At 37.7% G+C, this 17,733-nt stretch overlaps 1 protein-coding gene across 7 annotated transcripts in view; it reads left to right on the top strand.

Moving 5' to 3' along the window:
• The first annotated feature begins 566 nt into the window (after positions 1-566).
• Positions 567-17,733, top strand: part of zmiz1a (zinc finger, MIZ-type containing 1a) — a 144,375-nt gene continuing 127,208 nt past the window's right edge. For 3 of the 7 annotated variants that reach the window (XM_066693850.1, XM_066693849.1, XM_066693845.1), the window contains exon 1: positions 569-781. The gene's annotated coding sequence lies outside the window, so the exon portion shown is untranslated. Of the gene's footprint in view, positions 782-17,733 lie in introns of all 7 variants that reach the window. The other 4 variants (XM_066693848.1, XM_066693851.1, XM_066693846.1 and 1 more) reach the window with 4 other exon arrangements.

Genomic DNA, 17,733 nt, shown 5'->3' with positions numbered 1-17,733 from the left:
GTGGTATACAGGCGTGTAAAAGCAACAGCGGCAAGATGCATTTGGGTTCCATCACCATCTCCATCACCATCACTAGTATCAGTCTATATCGATCCACCGCTGGATGAAGGCCCCTCCAAGATGTTTCCACGCCCTTCGTCCAACTCCCCCCCACGTCACGCCTGCAAAAGCATATGATCTCCCCTTCCCCTCTTCTCTGGTTGTCTTCTAGGTCTTTTTCCACCTCTTGGGATCCGTGCAAAAGCTTCCTCGGCCCACCCTTGACCGGTTCTTCTCGCCGCGTGTCCGGCCCGTCGCCATTTGAGCGCTTGCACTCGAAATGATGCCACGTATGTTGGCTTGCTCTCCGGTGCGTTTTCTTTTTTCCATCCCTCCTGGTCCTCCCAAGCCTCGCTCTCCCCATGCTCCTTGGGGCTACTGTGCAAGTGCTGCATCAGTGTGGCATGCAGGCACCAGCTTTCACATGCACAAGTCTTTCCCTTTAAATACTGAAACATCCCATCCCAAGCCAGTGTTTTCCAGCAGGCGCTCCCACTCCCTGAAGCTCTGGGACGGATCTTGCCAGCAACCACTAAGCATGGCCCTTTGGTAATAGAATAGCCAATGTAATTTGACACTTCAACTTGCTGTGCTCTCTGCTAGTTGATTCAGTTACTTACCCACTAACGTTGGGCTCGTTTTCTGTGTTTGTGGCGAGGGAAAAAAGAGAAGATATATTTCTAAAAAAGACCTGGACACCAAGCGGATTTTGCTGTGCCTTGGACCGGGCTCGGATCCGTAAGTAAGTTCCATGTTTGTTTCCGTATCGGGTTTCACACCTCTCGCCTCTGACTGGGAAGGTTTTGTGTCTACTTGAATGGGGTTTCTTGCTTAACAATGGAGTAACCAGTTAAAGAAACATACAGGAGATCTGCAAGGGTTTCTTCCCTCACTCTCTCTCTCCTTTTCCTGTGTGTTTTCCTCACAATAGACAGGTTGTGTGTGGCGTGGGCTCTCGGACGTGCTCTGCTCGGCGCCGGGCGCTGCGATCTCCGCGTCGGGTCCCTTATTGTGTAGCTTTGGGGATAATAATACATCCAGACGCGCAAGTGTGAGGTGTGCGCTTTTGGGAGGTGGGTGCAGGTCACTTTTGGGAGGCAGATCCCGGGTTTGCAAATCGGGAGGTGGATGGCATTGCTGCTCTCTCTCTCTGGTGCAACAGTGTTATGCTCTGCAATTTTCTCCTTAATAAAGGCGTAACAAAGTAATTGCATGTATAGCGAAACCTCCTTTTGGAGACAGCAGTTTAAATGGCCAGGGCAGACTTCTGAATGGCAACGCATGCCCCTTTTTGGTGCATTTTGGAGGTGATGTTTCATAAATGGGGGGTTTCACCAGCAGTGGTGCCAGGATGTGAACTTAAATGGGTGATTTTGAAGTTATTTTGGACACTGGGTGAATTCAGGCTGCTGTGTGTGTGTGGAGGGGGGGGTGGGGGGGTGTCTAAATTGTCTCCATGAATTCCTGGTGTCTGGATCTGTAGCCAGTTGGGACTAAAGGGCCTCTCGTACAGGGCAGGATTGGGGGACTAGGTTCTCTTTCACTACTGTACATCTGTCCAGGAAGCAAAGGAGCAGCCAACTGAAAAAAAAAAAAATATTAAGGCAGACAGAGAGCACCCTGCTTTGCTTTCTAACTATTGTCAGAGAGAGAGAGAGAGAGAAAAAGGGAGGGAATAGTTTTCACACACACTGGCTTAGCTGCAGTTGGGGACTAGGCAAGGAAAACTACTGGCACTTAAGATGTAAACACAGGAGAACATAGTAAAGTCCTGGTAAACACAAACCCACTTGTCACACTGAAGTCGGCGATGTTATCTCGGGGAACCTTGATTTGGAAAGTAAATTAGATGTCTAGTGAAACAGAACAAAACATCCCCTTTAGTTAAGGGGAACTGAAGTTTCCTGTAAGGTATATTTTGGTAGACCACTATGTTTGTGAATTAGCATATTTGTTTTAATGCAGCAGTACATTTGAACAAGTTTGGCTGTATATTTAATATATCAGCTATAAATAGGTTGGTCAGAAAATGACTATCTAGAAAGTAGAGTTTGTGATGCAGTGTTTCCGGTACAGCATCTTAATAACATGTCTAGTAAGATAATGGAAAAGAAGTGAAGAATTCCTCAGGGGAATTTTGTTTTGAGCTTGAAAAGGTTTGGTTAAAATACTGTGCTCTAAATGTTCTTGCTAGAAAGCCCGGGCTGAACAAATGCCTTAGTTTCCAAGATGTTTGAGCTTAACATATTGTAATAACAGCCTGATGACTCTGTATCAGTGCCCAAGAAACTGGTTTTCTCAATTTTCTTTGGTCGAAGCTGTGTGGAGCTGGTGTCCTGACTCCCTTCAATGCACTGACATGAGAGTGGAGGATTTGACTTGGCAGGTCAAACAAATGCTCTATGAGAGGTTTCCTATGAGACTCAGTGCAAGTGTGTGCAAGAGGAGGTGAATGACCTGGGGTATTTTTTTTTTCCTTTGTGTGTTTGTGTGTGTGTGTGTGAGAGAGAGAGAGAGAGAGAGTGAGTGAGTGAGTGAGTGAGTGTTGTTACTGTTCAAATTAGCCTTTACATAAGTTGTGCATTAGGATGTTGAGCAGACCTTTGTTGACAGTTGAGAGTGCCTGTTATAGAATATGGACACTAGAGTACCTTTAATTTGATGGATATAAGGACAATGATATGGCCGTTGGAGCCTGATGTTTATCCAATGACTATGATCCTCATGTGGGTAAAACAGTAGATCATCAAATACTTGTGTTGATTATTAGAATATCACTTTGAACAATACCAGGAACCAGATTAAGAGTGACAAATGTGTATGAAGGCACATTTCGACTCACTCCTGAAAAAGGAAAAACACACAAGCTCCAATCTCTCCCTGTCTGGCAGTGATTTCTTTCTCAAGTTGTTTTGTTTTGAGTCTCGCTACAAGTACCAAACTCTGCAATGGTGGGTATGCCTTGAAGAAGAGAAGTTCATTTTCTTCCCTCCTTCCTTGTGGGGGCCCCAGGTTCAGCTTCTGAATTACCAGGGGCAGAAGCACTGTGCTGACCTTCTTCTATTCAAGTTGAGGATGTTGAAACACCAGCCGTCAAACAAAAGACACATTGAAACTGAGATCTGCAACACAGCACGTGCGGCTAATACTGAAGCAGACCGTTTATTAACAGTGCCTTCTGCGAACTAAAGAAAACAAGTCTAAAAGCAAGAGTTTTAATAAAACTGTAAAAGTGCTTTAGGTTTTTGTTTACATTCAATGGCCATGTGAGCTCTTCTCCCAGTCCGCCACCTCACCGAACATGCGCTGTAACCCTGTGCTCAAAGTTTTGTGTATTGTTTGAAGTTAGCCATAACATTAGCTAAAATGTCTGGAGGATTCTTAACAGGAAATCATTTTTGTTTTGCTACAGTTGTTTTCAGTGAACAGAAACTTTAACGTCATAGGTGTTCGTAATTCACTTTCAGTTTTTGGTGAACCTGTCTGAAAGAGGTTTCTCCCAACCCAGAACTGAATGGTCACCATGTAAAATTGGTAAACAGTAAATACCTGCAGTGTTTTTTGTGAAGTGAGTCATCCCCACCCTGGAAACTGAAAAACCTGCCATAGGAGGCATGCTTAATGAAGATTTTACTGCATTCCACAATGCCTGTATTGCAAGAATTTATTATAGGAGTCTGTGGAACTTCTGTCTGACAACAGGCTCAAAGTCGCGAAGGGGTCTTGCCTTTTGATTCTTAAAAGGAGGCAAACACATGGGTGGGAGCTGGAAATTGCTGTGCCACACAGAAAAGAATTCAACCCCAAGATCAGAAAGCTAAAAACACACATGGGTGGCTTTTCATTACCTCTTCTATAAACAGTCTGTCCTGAACTGAGTGCTATAATTTTTATGCAGTTTCAGTTACTTCCCCTTTACCGTATTTGGTATGGTTATGAGATGCAACTGTGATGTGTTACTCCTTATGTGGCAGACTTTTATTTATGGGTTTCTTTATGAATGAAACCACTATAATGTCATTATTATTATTTTGATTATCATCTCGTACTTTGTTTGCTTTAAAAGTTGGTGACTTAATTGTTACCAAAGAGGGTGGCTGTGTTTAAAATTAGATTGAAACAACTGGCAAATGACTCTGCTTTCTGTTCTTGCATATTATTTCCGGTGGTAATATTCTGTAGTACAATAGAGTTCATACCTATAAATCTCTGTGCATGTTTGAATCACAAATGCTCATTAATTGCAAATGTGGTCCAAAGTGGCTGGTAAATAGCATACTTACTGAGTATGCCATGTCATATGCATTGTTTGATTAGTGTTCTTCTGCTATTCCACTCAAAGGAATTACAGCTGAAGTAGAAAGTACTCTAAGCAGTTAAAGAATCACTGAATGATTAGCCTATCAGCCAACATGTGTAGAAACCAAAGTAAACCACTGTTCTTAGCTGATGGGGGAGGGGGGGCTTCTGTGGTTTTCATGGCTGAGATTCCTGCCCATGTTGTATTTGCCCTCTAAAGTTTAAGCTGTATTTCCTATTGAAAGAGGTGGATCATATCTATAGTTATGGAGAGCGTGGAAGAGAATATGTTCTATGAAATCATTAGAATAAAAAAAAATATGCCTAGGGAAAAAGCTATGCAAAATATATTTGCGTGTACGTCTTAAGATAGGCCAGGGCTATTGCTCACACTTTGGAAGCCTACAGTGTGCGTGCGTTTCAAATGAAACCCTACTCTACCTCGCATTAAATAATATTTGTCAAGAAATTGGCTGAGTTGGATTGAAAAGATGCCTTCTCTTTTGCAAATGTCTAGCCCCCCTCCCTAAATCATTCTTGAATATTGGTTGGGTTTTGGCTCATAAAGGAAATTACTTCCTACTGAGTCATCTGCACCACTTCCTATTGCACCTGGTGTGCTGTGGAAGTCTCAAAGACAAATGCTCACAAGGCCAGATATCTTTTTTTGTTTTAACAATATAGCCATATTATCTTAGCATGTTTTCTTTTCCAAAATATATATATATTTTTAATATGCTTTTAAAATGTACCCTTTCACCCGCAATATACACAAGATAATTTCTTCAAAGAATTTGTTGGCAACGCCTTGAGTGAAAATGGATGTTGAAATTCGTCTAAGATTTTTTGTAATATTTTGTAATATTTTTCTATGGTTCGTTGAATTTATATCTTATAAAAAGGGTGGTATATTTTTCAAGGTTAGCAATCAACTTCCATTGGAAAGCCGTTTGAGCCACTTATTCATAAGAGAATGTTAGGTGCTGGTTCTGTTGCACGTTACCTTTGCATAGTCAAACAGTCTTAAAAGAAATTGAAATAAAATGATATACGTCTGCTTGTTTCTATTTTGTCAGAACGGTTTGATCAAGAGCCCACAACTTGTAAAATCTGACAACTGATCAAACCGCTATAAAGATGGTGAAAAGTCACGTGTAAAATTGACTCAAAGCTCAGATACTTAGAAGCTTTTTCTAAGAATGCCCACAAAGTCTGAATCTGATTAAACTGAATATATTTTGTAATTTGGTTCAATACTAATGCAAGTAAATACTATCTGTGCTGACCATGTTTTGTCCACCCATATGAGAGTGCAGTGTGGATGTTTGTATCTGAAAAAGACGCCATGCATGCCATTTCCCTGCCTTGCATTATGGGGTTTCTTAAGGGACATTCTAGTGCATGATAGTAAATTAAGGAAAAACAAGCCACTGTTGCCTTCACAACTAATTATCCACTCTGTTATTTGAGTTCTTTTTTGGGGAACACTCTGCATAATCTAATTACACATTCACTTATCCCTTTCTAATAGACTGTCAATAATGCAACGTTATAAAAAGCTTTAGCTTAAGTCTGCACTAAACAGACATTTGGTGGAATAATGAACGTGTTATTTTTCAGGGTCTATAGCTTTGTATAACTTATGAAAACCTGAGTGACCTCTGTAGGTCTTTTGCTAAGCTTAGCACAATCAGATGAACAATTGTCTGAATCTCCATAACTGAAGAGCTCTGGAGAGCTGAGATCATCATACTGTGACTGAAACTCCTACTACGATTGAGTCCAACTAACAAGAGAAATGTTCACAAGTGTACAAAGGTTATCAAAGTGTTAGTTACATGTGTACACAAAGGGCTTAGGTGAAAGAAGTGAATTGAAATGATCATGTACAGTAAGGACTGTAGTGTGACATCTATTTGAACTAGGGCAGAACAGTAAATAGGGTGGACCTAGGCCAAGTTTAATAGTTCTTAGTAATAAACTAACAATAATCTAGTAATATTATTATATGCTTGATTAGTTTTGAAAAACAAATTCACATTTTATATTTGCACACAGAGTGTCTGTGTCAGTTCTTGTTTAGCCTGATCATGTCTGGCCCGAGGAAGATGGTATTTACTGGCATAAATGTTCAATACAAAATACCACAATATGTTCAAATGTATTTTTTGTTGTTGGGGTTATTGTATTATACATTTATCTTGAAAATGTAAAGTGTGTCCTGTTACACATTGTGCTGAGATTGTTTCAAGTAATTCTAAAAATATCCATGTGCACAACCATGGTATACAACAACATTCATTCATTTACCAGAAGTTAGGGGCACCCACTTAATTTTTTTCTTACTGGTAAGGTGTCCACATGATTGGAATATTATTGTAGATTAGGTTTAGGTTTAGGTTTGCTGCATACTTCAGCTATTACCTATTATTTAGCTTCCTGAATAAGTCAATAATATATCCTCTAAAGTATTATTATTTGTATTATATAATAATAATGATAATAATAATCCATGATATTGATGATTTTAGATGGCACACCTTATAAAAAGGTATCCTATAATCTTCCTGTAAGTATAAGCTGTACTTCAGCTGGGTGTCTTTAATTGTGAATCTGTGGGGACCTCCTGCCGTGCTCCTGCCTTACTGTTTTTCTGCCGTGTCTATCTGAGTGGTACCTGTTTGTTTAAAAGCCTCTTTTCTTCCTTCACTGATAAGAGGGCCATAGAAGCAAAGGGATGTAATGTTTACAACAGGTGTGTAACTTACGCCTGATGCCTCCCTGCAATCCCTGTACGACACTAAGTGGTTATCTTTCAGATAGACTTTGAGGTCTACACCATCACAAGCTCATGCATGTTTGATTTGACATTCTCTGAAAATATACGCGAAAGATGTCACAATGCAGTATCCCATTTCTATTGGTAAGGGTGGGTTTTGAATCCTAAATGGTACCCTATTGCGCTAAAAGACAGTGTGGCTCATAAATTAAACAGCAGCCCATTCTAGTAATGCGAATGGAGGTATTTTATAATTTTTTTGGTAGATTGAATTCCAATTAAATGTTTCTGTTTTTACATTTATAAAGAATTTGTTCAATGTGCTTCTTAATATTAATTTGCATCGTGTGTCTTTTTGTGTTGTACATCAAAAATATTAAAGCATTTCTCATAGATTTATATAGATATATATATAGATATCACAGCATGGCCATTTACCCAGTTTCCAATCTTGGGGGTTAAACCATAAGCAAATAACACTAGTTACATAAACCTATTTGAGTCCCATATTGTATTTGAATGTATGTCTTTTTGCCAGTTCATAAAAACTAAATTGAACCTACCTTCAGCTATACTCATTAGAATGTTCTTATCTGGAATGTTAAAGACACATTCTTGTTAAAAGATGTTGGTTTATTAATTTTTTCCAAACAAAAAAGCCCGACAGACGATATGAAAAGAATATCTTGGGTGCAGTACTCCGTTTTAACAAAGGCAAGGGCAAGACATTTTTATGAGAGAAATAAGTCTGGTCAGAAAAATTGTCTGATGCACACACAGCTCAGGAATTATTAACCGCGTATGAAATCATGAACTGTTTCACCACCATCTACATTATGCTCTTCAGTTTTTATCTGGGAGATTTCCTCGGTGCAGCAGAGTGATGGTTCACATTCTCTGAAGGCGGTAGAATTACATTCAACATGGCCTAAAGGGATTCATATTTCATTGTTCTCTGACAAGGCAAATTAACTAGGATTTACTAATATACAGAGAATTTATTTAATTTTTTCCCTCAAGTAGTGATGAGAAGGGAAGGGCTGTGTAAATTATTTTCCCAAGCTACAGTATTTCCCTGGCACGGCCAACACTTTCTTTGGGTAAACCTAGGAGGTTAACAGACGAGGATACTGGGTGATATTGAAGTCGGTGACACCGAGTACATTTCTATTGTGATGGTTCCTACTGTAGTATTTTGTAAAATGTGTAAATACATGTATAGTCTCAGGGCTCAGGTGGAATAGATCTAATACAAAATTGAAATATGATTTCCGTTCACACTGCAATGTTTACGTAATGTACACATTTTAGCCGAGCAGAAAGATATTTGATGTAGGAATAAATATCAGCGTTAACTTGCTTGATTCTATGGGTTTTTAGAGCACGCTTCTACCTGTAGCATAGTAAAAAAACCTGAAAACAATCAAGAGTGATCTAATATATGAAGAACAAATGCTTACATGTTTTTTTTTTTTTATTTAACTCTGGATCCCATAACTCATCTTGACATGGATATTATTTCATTAGCGTCTTGTGTAATTTTACCAGTAAAACCCACAACAAATGAAAGGGGGTCTTCCATCTAAGAAAACACCTACTGTAGTACCTCAGGTGCAATACATGCATCACAAACCTTAGCAGCGATGGTGAAGTGACAGCTGTGGGCAATAAATGAAGACCGTAATAGAAGTCTCAGTGCTAGGTAGAGCGTAATAAATCACGAATAGGGCCGTGTGAGCGAGCGAGCGAGCGAGCGTGCGTGTGTGTTTCTGTGGAGAAATTGGCATGCAGCTGCAACCACCACTTCCCAGGTACGCGTTGTTTCGCTGACTTTTAATAACTGCTCTGTAAACAAGGTTTGTATGTTTCCTTGGACTTATCTTGTGGTTGTTGTTCCTGCTCTACAGTGTCTGTAATGCAGCCAAATTATTTCCTAAGGGTTTAAGCTTGTCTTTTAATTACTATGTCTATACTATTCAGATTAAGGAACTGTTTAATACTGTTACACATTCATGCAGGGCAGTGACTCATATTCACAGGTTTCTGTGGTGTTTTGTTAACAGTTCTTGTAAAAACGGACAGAAGTACTTTAAAATGGACTTTACAATCGTAGATCGGTTTTATTGTCAAAGGGAGAAATATCGTCTGCCAAAATAAGTGTTTAATCACTTTTTTTAAATCCTTTTTTAAGGTTTTCTATTCTTCACAAGCATGTGTATATTGTAAAATAATAATATTATATATACATTATGATTTTTTTAATTTTAAAATTTAAATCTTCCCTTCCCACATCTGATAACATAAGCACTTTGTGCCTTTTTAGTAGCAATGTACCTGAATAGAAAGTAATTCCTATTCAGTTAAAAATAAATGTCTACTTCCTTTCGCTGTCTAAGAACTACGAGATCTCAGCCTCCAACCCATACCTGCCACTGTGGATCACTGACATTTATTTAACCCTTTACGTAGAGGGTGTCGTCTCATAATATTTATAATTTATGTGACTTTCCTGTCTGCTGTTTTTGTATTTAAATTCACATTCAGCTCTTAGAAGTGATTATTATGGAACAAGTTACTTCCAACCTACTACGGCCTCCCACGTTTCTGACTATGTTGTTCAAAATTTAATCTCATTCACGCCCATATATTATACGTATTATACTCTTTCAACTGCATGCCATTTTCCTTTACTGACAATTTTGTGCCTAATGCCTTTTGAAAAGATGTATTGCACCTTCACTGATGGTATCAATACGAGTTACAAACTGCACCTCTGGATATTTATTTTGAACTCTCTTTGGCATCACAGGAGCCTGCTAGTTACAAAACATTGATGTTCGGTGCTATTTTTGACCATCTGTTATAAAACCAGAGCGTGTGTGAGTCAGTTCCTCAGTGGTCCTGTGTTTGCTCTGTTCGGAGATCCTCAGAGGGCAGCCTGGGAGATTATAGCATCTTCTGACTTCACATCTTAGGAAACTGCCCACCAGGGATAGGGATGCATGGTATGTGCCAGGTTTGATTTTCATTTGAGTCCAATAATGGAAAACAACGCAGCTATATTTGCGCTGAAAATACAGGAAAATCTTTTCTCTTAAATTTAAAACCCTGCCGCTCACTAATGTGGAATTGTTTAAATTTTTAAAATTGAATGCATGAAAACATGCACCACTAAAAACATAAGGGTCTCTTTGGATTATACAATATTTCCGATGATATCTTTCTTCTGCACTGGTTTCCGCTGAAACTTTTTTTTTTGGGTGGGGGGGTTGTTTTTGTTTTGTGCCTGAAAGCCAGGAATGTGAGAAACAAAATCTGCAATGGCTGGGGGGTTGGGCATGGCAGTCGTCTCCTTGAGAATTCCCACACATCGGGCTGCTTTCTAGTGTTCGCTGGGCTCTAGTTGAGGTATAGGAACAATGCTGATATTGACTAACGCCACAGTCTACAAATCACCTCACACTAGTGACCTTCAGGAACAGCACTTGTATTTGTGCTGTCCTCAAATATATACATATACAATATATTATCAGGCTTATTTTAAAAGTTTACACATTTGGAAAACTAGAATTAAATTATCTGCTTCCAGTCAAACCTTTATTTACACACTAACCACCGTGTTTGTGACATTGCTGTAGTGTTATTTGCAGCTGCCGCCCGAGAAAGCGACTACCTTATCTGAATGGTGAGCTGCAGTTGGTGTCTTAAGAATTACCACACATCATTGGCTTTTGGCCATGGTTCATCAGGTCGGATGTCAAGTAATGTGGTTAAATTTTCGAATACGAGTTTAACCAGAATGTAATATATGCTTGTACTGTCCTATTGCAGGTAGTGCCAAACTATCCTATTAAGACCCTGTCACTTTAAGTGACTAATACAATGGTAATCTTTTCTTTTCGTTCCATTCTCTTGGTGGAGGCTGTCCTTGATGAGTAAATTGAAAAAGCTTATTACTTTCATCTGTAGAGCATGTCCCATTGTGTGGCTTCTGTGCTAAGGAGGGGGCTGGGGGGGGATCACGTGAGTGGTAATTGTATTTATGTTGGGCTCTTTTCAAGCTGTCATGGTAAATCTGTTTGACTTGTCACTTTGTAAATCATTATGGAGGATTAAAGCCTTTTTACTAGATTTAAGAAAGAAAAGTTCTCTCTGTGCCATGTTAATTTTGTCCGTTTCTGACAAGCTTTGCTATGAAGATATTCGTTTTCAGATATTACTCTGGCAGTTTTGTTAACATTAATTAGATGATAAAAAAATGATGTTAGAGGCATCACTAGTAGATCTTTTTGTCTGTCCTGAATAGATCAATCGATGAGCAAATGTTGGTGTTTAAAGAATTCCCTTAGATACTTCTGCTGATATTCTTGATTTTTAGGAAGGCATGATACCACTTTTGCATTTGTATTTATTTGTTTTATGTATTCATTATTTTTAGAGCCATTTGAATTTGTTTTGTTATTTTATAACTTTATTGAGGTGAGTCACCATTAGTCAGTTTAAGACCTGTTTTTTAGTTCTTGCAAAACGAATAAATAAAATCTGGTTGTGAACCTTTCTGAATCACCTGAACAGATATGCTTTAGGTGTATCAATGTAAGCAGTACGGTTTGTTCTGTGTATCAACACAAGAAGTTCAGTTTAAGTTTAAGTCCATTTCTGGATCAGCTGATAAGAAATGTAGGGTTTGATGAATGTCTAAATATTTTTCACTTTGAGTTTCACTTTCCAGCTAAACCAGTTTTAGGCAAACCTTAAAAAACAGTCGAGTGTTAATGTGTCATTACAATTAGCTGAGATGTTTATTGTCCAATGAACATCACAGATGTATATTTTTTTCAGTGGTAAAAGAAGGTAATGAAGGTAATGTTAGAGATTCATTTGATTTTCAAATTCAGCATAGTAATGAATGATCAATAGACCTCAATTGTCCCAGCTGACTACAATACAGCTTTAGAAGGAAATGTTTCTTGCTTGAGTGAAAAAATATGAAACCCCCAAAACCAATGTCACATTTCAAACGTGAAATGGAAAGTCAAGTAAGATTAATTTTAAGTGATACATCATAGAGTTAGAGTATTTTCTTAGAACTAAGCCCTACTTTACTATTCTTTTAACATAGACATGAAAGCTGTTATAAAACTCTCAGCTTTCTACAGGTTATAGATGGAAAGCATTTAGGTTCCCCCATTTAAGAGGGAAGGTGAGCATTTATGAGAATTTGCTAAAAGACATAAGCCAGTTTGAAAACCGGAAATGGTTTGCAATGACAGAGAAGTCTTTGGGAAATAAATAAAACTCAGAATATCTTTGCAGGAGCAAAGGTGCTAATCACTAGATTTCATGAATGTTATGCATATTACACTTATGCACAGTATTTAATAATCTGAAACGTGAATAGGCATTCTGAGTAGCTGATGGCTCTGCAGCTGCATGGAGCAGATAAAAGTGGCAGTTTGAGGTGATTTTTATCGGCTGCACAAGACAGCTTTTGACCTATGGAAGAAAAAAGTCAATTTGCATTTTGGTACTCCGTTAAATCTAAATGCCAAGCAGTGGAATTCAAACAACGTTTGTAAATGGGGGAAATGTTCACATAAAACTGTGCTTAAAAGTAAGGAAGAATTTTGATTATGCAAGGGAAGTGCATCTTTTTAGTACCTATCTCCAGCTGCAGTAAAACTGAATTTTTAATCCAGTAGCCTCTAAATTTATTCAGACCAAATGTATTCAGAATTGTATTGCCATCAATATTCTGTGTATCAGTAGCATATCTGTCCCAAATGGTTACATATACCATATTTCTAAATACACAATGTTCAGATTTATTTGGACCCCAGCTATCTGAATTTTGTGAATCCACTTTGGCTTTCAGAACATGGAGGAGGTGCTCTCTTTGGCCGTTTAATAGGGCCTTCAACTTCTCGAGGGATTTTTAAGCATTCCTCCTTTCTGAACCTCGCTGGTTCCTGTGGCATGAGGACTGCTTTTTTCAAGTAAAACCACAAATTGCGAATTGGGTTAAGGTCTGGAAATTGAACTATTTGGTCATAGACTTAGATGTGTGTTTTGGATTGTTATTGTGTTGGAAAGTTGGTTTGTGACCAAGCTCGAGCTTTTCAACTGACAGGCTGCCAGGTTTATTGGCTAAAATATCCTGGTCAATTTTGGAATTCAACCTTCTCTTCATTCTAACAAGGGCATCGGGACCAGAGGATGCAAACCGGATCCGCCTCCATGCTTCACAGTGGGCATGCTGCTCTTCTCAATGCAAGCTTAACTTTTTTGATGCAAAATCAAGTGCTGGTCTACTGTGTTTTTACATTTTTCATGTTCCCGATTTTGAGGTAAAGGCATTTTTTTTAACATTGTTTTGAGCCGTTCCAAGGATTTGAAGTGTCTCATTTTTAATTTCATTCTGTAGTATTCTGAAAAATTATGTTTGAATTGTATAGAATCCACTGAAATCTCTGGCTGTGGCTTAGTGCGCAATTTATTTTATTAAGTTACGTTTGACATGCAAGCAGTTTGTGTACTAAAAGTATTTTACAGCTGTATGTGATTACAAAATCATCCACTGAACACATCAGTTGAACCAATGTTGTTTTCCTTTTTAAACTGCAAAAGTTCATGATTGATTCGTTTTTCTCTCCGTTGTAGGACAGTTTGTTTGTCTCGTATATTCTGAAACAACCCATGCAAAACGTTATTACAGGGAGCTAGTATAAAATGAAATGTAAGCAACTGTACATATGATATAATCAATCGGATTGTTCCCTCAGCAATCCCAGAGACTGATGCATCATTAATGGTAGTAATACAGTAGCAGTCAATTTACAAACTTTACAATAAATGTGTGCCTGACAGGCCAATAATTAAATGTGTACTTGGAGAGAAAGATATGTTCGGAGATCTGAGCATCTTGTGTAAATAATTGTACTTGTATTTCTGTGGGTAAATGTTATTTTGCATTACACTATTTCATCTCTATCTAGGCTTTATCTAATTATTTGTTGCATTTAGGTACCCTTCCATATTAACATCTACTGAAAAGATTCCAGCTTGACTTGTGTATTATCCATTAATGTGTTTTGTTACTGGTGCTTGTTTTAGCATTGCAACCTATGAGTGTGTTTCTCTATTCATTAATAAGGGAGAATTGGCCTTGTTTTGATGCCAAGGGACATGCTCGATCCTAGGTTTAAGAGCTAGACTAATTAGCATTATACATTTTATAACATTTCATGGGCTTTAAGGAGGGAAATTAATTATTTACACCTGTGTTTGTGTTGCTGGTTTTAATGTTTTGCTCTGTAAATAATAAGGGTCCTCTGAGTAAAAAAGGAATGGTTAAAGTTATCAAGGACATGAGTTGATGTATGAAATGGGGGAAGTGTTGGCATGGGCTACCCTGTTGTTTACAGAGCTGTTAGTTTATAGAGGATGTCGACGAGGAAGCTGGCTGAGGTTTCTCTTTATTTATTTGATTTATTTTGTATTTTATTGTACAGTTACTATAGACTCTCTTACTCTGCTAAATATCTATGATCATCTTCACGTACTTGGAAACGTGACTCTTAAAGCTTACTCTTAATTAAAACCATTCTGGATGAAGAACGGATGTTAAGTTAATGTTCAGATTATAATAGTTTATAGAGCTGCATATGTGGTGCATTTAGGGAGAGAACTTTAAAAACGGAATAATGAAGATGCTTGATTTTGACACTTAGAAGAGGTACTTGATAAAGAGGAGCTAACACACATTCTTAATAAGTTACCATTTTAAATGAATGGATTTCATTCTTTTGAATTGTGCTTTGTTAATACAGTATTGTAATGAATCATTGGACTTCAAATGCATGCTTATAAACTATCTATAAGCTATGAGCAGGACGTACTTTCTAGTGGTTTCTAAATATTATGCATGTGAACTGAATGCTGAATATACTCCAATTACCGGCAGAATGTGGTTGACTGTAGAATCCACCTGGGGTTAGACTAGAACACTGTTGCTAAGATATGGATTTGTATAGCTAAGGGTTGCTGCTATCTTCACTTCATAAAGTGTATGGTGGTTCTTGACTATAAGCCAAGGTAATTAGTTGTTTTGTTAGAAATGCAAAACTTGACTAAAATATATTCTAAGGTCTAATGTCATGGCTATGTGCATGGAACACCTTTGCAGTTTGCTATTTGTACACTATATCTACAATTTTGTGATCTTAATTTCATAATTGCAAGGACATTTATATATTTTTTTCAATGTGTGGTGCAAGAGCCAAGTGTAAATACAATCTGCTCATCTGCTATTTACACTTGGGTGTAATGGAGTGTTAAATACTTGACACATGCTTTCTTCATAGAAGAACTCCATGTTCCTATCAACCTGTAGAGTATGATTCAAAGACTGCTTTGTATTTATGTGTGTATGTGTGTGTATATTTTTTATCTGAATTCTTATCCTGTCTATAAACTCCAGTCTATAAAAGGCTTATCAACGCAAAATCAATTCACTTTAATCAACTGGAATATAATTTGGATTACATGATTGTATATCTTTTTTTAATTGTACTATTTTTAAGAAACTGATTGTTTTAGCCTTTTCGGTGTCTCAGCCAATAATGCCGGCACACAGGTTGGGCCCTAGACCCCAGAGATTATGGTTTCAAATGTGAGCTATAGCCTGTAGGATTCCTTAAGCGATGGCCCATAATTGGCCACAATTAGTTTCCTTGACTTGACGTACTGTAGTGACCCCTGTGGCTATCTAAGCACCTGTGTGTTATAAGAAAGATCTTCATCAGTCCTTCTTAGCCCCTGAGCTTGACACCGAAGTGCTGCTGTTTATGCTGTGGGCTGGCAGTGTGAGAAACGGCAGATAGATTGCCAGTGCATGTTTGGGAGCAGGTGCTTGTGATGTCTTTGTCTCTCCTATGCTGGTGTGAAGATTGTGTTGATAAGCCGAGTTGATTAGAAATTAATTATTCAGGTTTGGGGTACAATAATAAAAAGTCCAAAAATATTTATGAAATAAATAGTTATATGATGCAGTATGTCCTTTTACTCATGAAGGCACATACCCATAAAACATCATAATATGTTTACCATCCCTTTTTAAAGATGAAAAACAAATGCCCAACGTTAAATAAACATTTACAATTAAAAAAAAAAGCAGTTAATTAACTTTGGTTAATTACAAGTAGTACCCTGAGAGTTGGATGTGACACTTCCACACTCATCAAATGTCTTTATAATCAATAAAAAGACAAGCAATAAATAATCATTTAAGAAGCTACCCAGAGATATGAAAGCATCTCGGAACGTCTTTATGAACTCTTTGAATTTCCAGAGTGCAAGCATGGTGAAAGTCTTATTGCATCATTAGCAGCTATTTGGATTGTGACAACAGTACAATTCACATTTTACAACCATTGTGTTTCGAAACTCCCTGCAGAACATTTAATAGAAAGCAGACGTGTTGACATAGATCAGAATCTTCTATTTGAATGCAGCTTCCAAATCAAGGCTAAATGATAACGGGAAAGTGATTTTATCTCTGCTATATTTTTTGACATATTATGATAACTGAGCACCTCAGCTGTGACACTTCTTTGGCTCGTTCCACAGGCCCCGATCAGAAATAATCTGTGAATTACATGAATGCATCTTAACATTTAGACAGTTTAAAGATCTGCACTTGAAATTAGTATTTTATTTTGTATTATTACCTTATGGAAAGCTGCATTGTAAGTACTTTTGATATGAACTCTTCACCGATGTGCAGCTCAAATGGTAGCTGGCATCAGCAAATTCGCTTACATTCAGTGCCAGCTCCTCGTAATAAATAACAGGATTTCTAATATTGTATGGACGGATATATAGAATCCAATGAGAGATTAAAATAAAATAAGGGCTCTTGGAAGCCTCTTGGAAGCCTGTATCTCCTGAGCTCTATTTTACCTTTTGTCGGAGTTGTCAATCCAAAAGGCAGGAGAGAGTGTGGCCTGTCTGAAACATTTCCTCATTATTAATTTAGTCAAGTACGATTTTATAAATTGTTAAAGTTGAATTAGTGATTTTCTGTATTGTCTTATTGGTCAGATAGTAATCCTTTTTTTTAAATTTTATATTATTCATTTAATGTCCATTTTAAAACCTCATATCATTGTTCTTAATTTTAAATTCCCACTTTAAACCTGACATTCCTGATGACTTCACTCAAGCCAGGAAAGTGGTGGAGGGTGGTTGTCCTCTGATTTCAACATATTCCCAGTAGACCTGTATGAAATAATAACTCACTTGTGTTTTGCTGTGAAGGATTCAAATCACAACCACTAAGTGATTAATACAGAAAACTGAAAACCAGCTGAGAAATTTGTATTGATTTGTCAGCACTCTGTGGGAAGAAATTAAAGAAACACATTCACCTGGAAAGAGAGGAATGGAATTATTTATATTTATGCTTGCAGTATTTATTTGAACCTCATTCTATGCAAATGCGTTCTAATTTAAAATACATTTTTACTGGATTGTTTAATGGGAGTGACTGATAACACACAGGAAATGCTTAAACTTGGCCTTCTCTGTCATTTTTAACTCTTCCTTGTAAAGTGCAT

This window comes from Amia ocellicauda, chromosome 20 (genome assembly GCF_036373705.1).
Source record: "Amia ocellicauda isolate fAmiCal2 chromosome 20, fAmiCal2.hap1, whole genome shotgun sequence".
NCBI lineage: Eukaryota > Metazoa > Chordata > Actinopteri > Amiiformes > Amiidae > Amia > Amia ocellicauda.
Note: the sequence above shows the minus strand (reverse complement) of the source record. Positions and strands in the feature narration are given on the sequence as shown.